Source organism: Gymnoscopelus microlampas (genome assembly GCF_963454915.1).
Source record: "Gymnoscopelus microlampas genome assembly, chromosome: 20".
Lineage (NCBI taxonomy): Eukaryota > Metazoa > Chordata > Actinopteri > Myctophiformes > Myctophidae > Gymnoscopelus > Gymnoscopelus microlampas.
In genome coordinates this window covers 12,323,345-12,331,466 of record NC_139957.1, presented here as the reverse complement: position 1 = coordinate 12,331,466, position 8,122 = coordinate 12,323,345, and the positions used below count along the sequence as shown (strand labels likewise).

The 8,122-nt window shown below is 41.2% G+C and overlaps 1 long non-coding RNA gene across 1 annotated transcript; it reads left to right on the top strand.

Annotated features, from left to right (window-relative positions):
• Window positions 1–4,994: 4,994 nt before the first annotated feature.
• On the top strand, window positions 4,995–5,788 carry LOC311036714. Its single transcript, XR_014599885.1, has 3 exons — window positions 4,995–5,038; window positions 5,307–5,452; window positions 5,736–5,788. It is a non-coding gene; the product is annotated as an uncharacterized lncRNA (long non-coding RNA).
• The last annotated feature ends 2,334 nt before the right edge of the window (window positions 5,789–8,122 follow it).

The following is an 8,122-nucleotide window of genomic DNA, read 5'->3' as shown; positions in this document are numbered from 1 at the left end:
AGTATTGCTATCATGTTTATTTATTTACCAGGGACACAGTGCACATTAAAAAACATGTTGGTTTTCACATCCGTGTAATGAACCAGAGTTAGCCAGAAGCTAGCTTTCATCTGTAGTCCCTGAGCAGGCTGTTAAAAGTGGTGATATAACTCATTGGTTCTCAAAGTGGGGTCCGGGGACCCCCAGGGGTACTTGAGGGGGTTCCAGGGGGTCCCCAGCTAAATGATGGATAGGAACCAAATGGACCCTTATGGGTCTGTAACTCTGAGAGTGTCCAAATGGAACCAAATGGACCCTAACGGGTCCATTTGGTTCCATTTGGGGACACTCAGAGTTAAATTAACATTGATTTTACAATATAAATTGGGGTCCCAGAGATATAAATGCCATTAAATGGGGGTCAATAGCCTAATGGATGTCAAACTGGGGGTCCGTCCTTTGAAGTTAAAATGGTTGAGAATCACTGCTAGAGAGCCGTAAAAACCTTCTCTTATTGGGGTCCCTGGCTTATCTTTTCAAATGGGGGTCCGTGGGGTAATAAGCGTCTATTTGGGGGTCCTTGACATGAAAAAGTTTGAGAACCACTGGAGTAACACGAGTTTAACGCTAGAAGGAGATGCTGCTGTAATTTGACTGTTTTACTAGCAGTAAATAGACATTCATTTGACGCACTGTTTGGTTCAACAAGTGTTTATCTGCACCGAGCATTGTACTGGGTTGACTAATGTTAGAGGACGCCGTGGCTTTGCGGTTGTTTTCATTAACCTGGTTGCTTGTTTCTCTGAACCTGGCAACTGCCATGTCCGCTTATTGTAAGCGGATGGTCGCGCTTCTTTTGGGGCTTGTTTTGGGGTTGAAAAGGACCGTAGTGACAGTAGACGGTACACGGTCGGTCGTACCGTGTCGGACGCGCATGCGCGCCACTCTCAATTGTATATTAGGATCATCATATTTATGATTATGTGCCCACATTTGTCTCTAAATTGTGGAGAAACTGTCGATGCGGAACCAAACTGTCAAGCAATTGTTTCCGCCCAGACACGTTTCACTGTCGCACACGTCGAAAATAGCAGATCTACAAGCTCACAACGCGTCGCGCTGCGACGCGTTGTGAGCTTGTAGATCGGCTATTTTCAAATAGACTATGTATAAAATAAGGCTAAAGTGGTTAAGGTATGTTTTATAATGTAATCATTTATATCTTAAAAGTAACTAGTAACTAAAGTTTTCAAATAATTGTAGTGGAGTAAAAGTACAATATTTGCCTCTGAGATGTAGTGGAGTAGAAGTAAAAGTATTGGAAATTGGAAATACTCAAGTAAAGTAGAAATACCTCAAAATTGTAGGCAAATAGGTTTTATAAAATTTTCATGAATAGGAATTAATATTCACATTTATATCCATGAATAACTTTGGTTAACTAGAACACTGACCTGACTTACTTGCAAATCTATGCCCACATCAAGACTTTATTTTAGTCTAAATATTTGTCCCTTCCTGCTCCAACTTAGAAGGACAGAATTGTGGAAAGTGGGCAGGGATCACGATGTAATCTATTGGTTGCTTCATGCCAGTGTTAGACTTGATTTAAGAAGTAGTGCTTTTCCAGTCAGAAGACAGATTGAAAGAAGTTATTGGGAAACGGTGGGTTAGAGTACCTCTTTCTCAAGTGGTCTTTGAAGCCTAAAGACTGGTGGGGATCACTTTGAACCTCGCCTCCCTATTTTGGGCATGTTGTTATAGACCAAAAACAAACCTGATCTACAAGCTTGTTTGAGTACCTTGAAAAGCTGTATATCAATTCTACATTTACACTGATCAAATTAGTTTAACAAACTTTGCAGGTTTGTCCGACTTAATACATGATTAGATTTTATGCTGAAACGCCATGCTTGGCTTGCATTATACGTCCTACATTTGAAGCAAATGGTGTCTCAAATGAAGGAATAGTAACCCCCCTTCCTCTCCAACCAGACATACAAGGAGCACCTAGAGGGCCAGAAGCACAAGAAGAAGGAAGCGGCTCTCAAGGTGTCTCAGAGCAGCAGTAGCAGCAGCAGCAGCAGTGGAGGAACCAGCAGCTCTGCCCGCGGCGTCCAGAACCAGCTCCGCTGTGAGCTGTGTGACGTCTCCTGCACCGGAGCCGACGCTTACGCCGCTCATATCCGTGTGGCCAAGCATCAGAAGGTAATGTATTTATTTTATGCTACCATGTATTACCATCATGTGTCACTTGCTCGCATAGATCAGTTCTTTTTGACCAGCGACACCATTTTACCTATGGATTAGGCTTAACCACGTAAGCACTAATTTGTACTTTGGGATACAAGCTCACAGCTTGTCTTATGAAGTTTTATACATTGACTATTTTTCAAAATTTGAGAACTTTGATAAACATATTTTTTAAGTCTTTAAACCTTTGCCTATAATGGCATGCCCAAAATGGGTAAACCAGGATTAATGTGGTTAACTACATTAATCTGACTACAATCTTTCAACGTGTCGCACTGTGAGATTGTAGATATTTGTAAAGGGGTAAAAAAGGAGGGGGCCCATTATAGACCCCTGGCTGACACCGATAAACACATTATTTAGGAACATAATGGATTGTAAACGGTCTCAAAAGATATTAACCCTCATTCAATATACACACGCCCACATACAGGCAGGCTTACTGGACGTTGTGTACTTGTCTCTATACTGTGTATATTTGGCACAGATGTATGCATATATGACCGGTACGCAAGTTCTATGCTTGGTTCAGGTGTTTGGAAGGACAAAAAAAACAGAACATATTTGCATATCTGGTTTAATAAAGACATAAGCCAATCCTTTTACAGCTTCATAAGTCATAAGGGGAACTTTAGCTTTGACGTGTTTTGGCAATTAAAGCAAAGATGTCAACAGGTGTGTTCCCAAATATGAGATTTATGATATGAGAGCATTGGCCGTACTGACGCACGCTGGAATGATTACCAACGTTTGTCTGTGACTGTGTTGTGGTATTAAATCATGCTGCAGTGTTTTTAGATCTTACCACAATACTGATATTCAGCATGATGTGCAATACATTTTTTTCAATTGAAAAGAAAAGGGGAAATCCTTCTTGAAGGTAAAGCCTTTATTGAATAGCTATAATTTCATTTTAGAAAAAAAACATGTGTCCACCTACAGAACTCGGCCTTTATGAATTGAATACGCAGGACCACAATGGAAACAAGCCCTCAGGGATTTTTGTGTTATCCTTTTAGCATTATTGTGTAGGCCTTACTGTGCCTCTGTACTTTTTGCAAACTGCTGATAAAGAATTCAATCAATCAAAGCCACACAGCAATTTGCATGATGCTCAAGCAATGGCTGAACATGGCTTGCTATCATGCTGCCTAGGATGGCGAATAAACAGTGATGGGGGGGCGCTCGGCAACAGTCTGTCGTCTGCCAACTCCACCGCCCCCGTCAAGAAGGCCTCCGCCCCCAAGATCAACTCTGTTGGTCAGTAGGTCCCCTTTGAATGTTGACGTCTCCTGGCGGTGTTTGACAATGACTTCATTCTTCACCTTGTTGCCATTATGCTCTGTACTGTGTTTTTGCTGTATTCCTGTTTGATTAGTATAGCTCTGCATTTAACCAGTTCAACCACATGAATCCTAGCGTCCCTATTCGGGGCTTGTCGTAATAGGCAAACATTCAGTGAAAACAAAAATCGTCTCACTACACGTCACAAGGCATTGTGTGAGCTTGTAGATCGGCAGAGATTGATGAGTGATAGAAAAGGACGGGGCCAATTACAGACCCCTTGCACACCCATCTAAGTATATAGGGTTTAAGCCATTGAACCCCTATGTACTTATCACACAATGAATAAAGAAAACGACTTCCATTTTCACTTTAAAAATTATGAAACTTTTTTTTTTGGACAATTTGCACCTATGACGTGCCCAAAATAGGGACACCAGGTTGAAAGTGGTTCAAACACTCATCACTAATAAAGAGTGAAGCTGGTTTCACAGAGCGTGCTTTGCACGCAAAGTCTCTGCCAACTTGTGTAGTGATGGACGTCGACCAGGCGTGCGTTTCCAAACCTAACATTTCTTGAAGTTCTGTGCCTCGTAGAATAACAAGTGTATAACCTAGTTTAACCATGCAGTCAAATGACCATTAGTTCACTCCTGGCCCTTGCAAATGGAAACGGTCATTGTTTTCCTTTTTTTTTTTAATTAAATTATTGTGATTTATTGCATTTGTATGCTGTCCATTAGTCAAAGCATCTGTGGACTAGTGACTCCTCAGTAAAATGTAAAACGGAATGTCACAGTTTTAAGTAAACCAATACTAAGAATCTTTGAATGGGATTGTGTGTTAATAGTGATGTTTTGTTTGTTTTTGCATGATAAAAATTTTGATTTGCAAATTCTTATCAGTTAATCAATTCATTTTTTTGTGTGTATTTACGATTAGAGGTTGGGTGTTCACTAATGTCTATGGTAAGTTTACGGTAACTTTTGATTGAAAAATAAGGCCCTGCTACAAATAATAACTTCTCTAGCTGTGGTCTTTTGGAGCAGTAAGGATGAAGTCATTAGTAGACACAATTTCGGGTTTTATCGTATTTGTTGGCTGTTCACTTCATCCAATGCCATCTGCAAACTCACAACACCTTGCATCGCCTATTTTCGCCACTAAATAGGCAATTTATGAAATATTGGAAGAGTGTTTGTGCCCAATAGCAATGGTCTGAGACTAAAGATCTACATGCTAACACGTCGCATCACGACACATTGTTAGCTTGTAGATCAGTTATTTTTGTGAGTATAAATTATATTGTTAAATTGTCCTTTTTTTTTAGTAAGGCAAAAAAGTGTGCACAACTGCAGCAGCCCAAATAGGGAGACAGCTGTTTTTTGTTTAACAAACCCCACTGGCCATGAACCAGAGGGGAAGGCCAGTGCTGTGGATGTGGGGATGTAATCGTTCTATATTGCACTCCAACGCGAAGGAGATGCATCTGAAGGGAAGGAGGCATCGACTGCAGTACAAGGTTGATACATTTTCATAGGTGCAGGCACAAGTGTTATTATGCCTAATGTATTATCTTTGGCTGATGTCGCTTGCTGATAAGAACTGATCTTCAAGTCATGTTTTAGCTGGGACAACGTTATTTTTAGCATGACAGGTTTTTAGACCGAAGCGAGTAATCTACACGACCCAGGACACTAGACTGAACTATTTTGAATGGTTAAACAATAAGTCATAAGTTGATCATGCCGTCATCTGTCCTGACATTTCCTCTTCACCTGGTCTTTTAGAAAAAGGTGAACCCTGACCTTCAGGTGGAGGTGAAGCCTAGCATCCGTGCCCGTAAGATTCAGGAGGAGAAGATGAGGAAGCAGATGCAGAAAGAAGAGTTCTGGAGGAGGAGAGAGGAAGAGGAGCGCTGGAGAATGGAAATGAGGTACGATGAGGTCTTTGATGACCAGCTGATGTTTTTTTGTTTTTTTAACTTGCGTCTCCATTCTGGGGAAAACATCTGCCGAAAATAGTGCAGATGTATTTTCCACGGAGATTTGATGTAGAGGGGAAAACGGGAGGGAACCAAGTATAGACCGCTGGGTGATCCCAGTCGACTAAGTATATAGGGTTTAAGTGGTTCATCAGTGGACATTCTCCATGTCTAATCTGCTGAACTCCCAGGTCACTGTTTTTTTTTTCTTCCCCAAACTGCTGAAACTTTCCAGGCGTTATGAAGAGGACATGTACTGGAGACGCATGGAAGAAGAGCACCACTGGGCTGACAGACGCCGTATGCCCGACGGAGGCTATCCTCAGGGGCCCCCTGGGCCGCCCGGTCTCTTGGGGGTCCGGCCTGTCATGCCCATCCCTCAGCCTCAGGGACCTGTGGATTTTTGGGCGGTGTAGCCGTCCCTATATGTGAGGTTGGGACATTGACATTTGCTGAACTGTGATTGGCCACCCATTGTACCCCCCAAACCCTGCACTGTGATTGGCTACCCATTGAACACCCCTTCCACCCACAATGGGTGGCCCCTGGACACCCCCGCTGACTCTATTCAGCACTGTGATTGGCTAGCGAGACACATGATGAAATTAATAACCTATAAATAGGACTATGCACTTTAAAAAAAAACTTTTTTTTTAAGTGAGCTTCCATCACTGTGATGACCACTGTGATGACCACACCGCCCACTTCACACTGGGTGTGTTTTTTACTATTTGAATGCAGTTTTGCGTTGAGTTAATCAAGTAACTTGTTGCAGAACTATGTCTTTGTCATTAAAAAGTAATTGGTTACAGAATTGCCTACTGAGAATAGTAACTCTTTGGAATACTCTTACATGAACTAAATTGAAACCTCATTGCGATTCCTTTCTTGTCCTGTGAATGAATAGTTTTCTTTCCACCATTTCTCTTTTAGCCGCCTCGTCGCCCCGACTCTTCAGACGATCGCTACGTAATGACCAAGCATGCAGCCATTTATCCCTCAGAGAATGAACTCCAAGCTATCCAGAAGATTGTGTCCATCACAGAACGTGCCCTCAAGCTGGTGTCGGACATCATCACTGACCAGGACAAAGACAAGGGCAAGGAAGAGGACAAGGAGAAGGAGAAGAAAGAAGTCGCTAAAGACAGGTGAGGCATCTGAGAGAGCTCAACATCTCTTTGTCTCCTCGTGTTTCTGTGTTTAAACTTCAAACATAAAATATACTTAAAGTACTAGAATGTTTGAAAAAATAGCAGATAGTAGGCTTTCAAATAATTGTAGTGGAGTAAAAGTACAATATTTGCCTCTGAGATGTAGTGGAGTAAAAGTAATTACAATAGTATATTTGAAATACTCAAGTAAAGGACAAATACCTCAAAATTGTACTTAAGTACAGTACTTAAGTAAATGTACTTTGTTACTTTACACCACTGCTAGATAGCCTGCCTGTAGATAGTGCTTTTGTAATAGTTTCTAATGTAACACTCCTCATACTGCATGAGTTGTGTACCCTATATCGTCTTAGTAACATTATTATGTTTTCTCCATCAAAGCATGCATGCTGTACGTGTGAAACATCTTGACCGGCAGAAATACATCTGCTTTGAGGGACCACTGTCTTTTACATCATTTCTGGAGTGTGGTGAGTGAAACATTGTTCCACAGCATGCCCTATGCCATTGATGGTGTACAAATGATTGGGGTCCATTTGGTTCCATTTTTACACTGTCTTAACATTGATTTTACAATATAAATTGGGGTCCCAGAGATAGACATGCCATTAAATGGGTGTCCTTGATATTAAAATGGTTGAGAATCACTGCTAGAGCCGTAAAAGTCTTCTTAGGGGGTCCCTGGCATATCTTTTCAAATGGGGGTCTGTGGGCTAATTGTCAATTTGGGGGGTCCTTGACATGAAAAATTGAGAACCACTGTCATATGCAACAACATGCTGGGTGTACAGTACAAGGAAGGCACAATCCATTTTATTTAGGATAGAGTGATTCAATGTCTTCAGTAGGGCTGTCAATCTTCCTCATATGATTGCATTTTCTGTGGCTATTTTAATCCATTTTTATGACACATTAATACAAATTAAATCAATTGCACAACAGATTTATCAATAAGCTTGTGCAATCTTGTTTTGTCTTCAGTTGCCAAGAAATTTGAAATTCCTAGTACCTCAGACTTAAAAGTCTATGATGACTTGAACACTGAAGTTGACGAGGAGGCGTTTCAGTTTTTTATAAAGAAACCAGACCTTGGTGTGTTGGAGATTTGTTCACCCCAAGACCCAAATCCTGAAGGTGAGTTCGGTTGCTTATCAACATGGAGCCTTATAGCCTCATCCATACAGTCCTGGCTAACCTAAAATGTCACACAGGTAAATTTTTGTACTTTGAAATGATCTTTGTTTCTATACGCCCAATGTAAGTAAAAGAGAGAAAGTGTCTGAGGAAGAACTTTGTTGGTGTGTGGATCCTTCCGTATCTAATGTGAGCTTTTTACATTACACTTGCCACACACATTCCTCTCTTGCTAATCACACTTATGTCAACATTATTGCGAGATTCAGTGAGCCCCTCTGCAAGCAATTCCATTCCAATTTCCTTAGATATACTT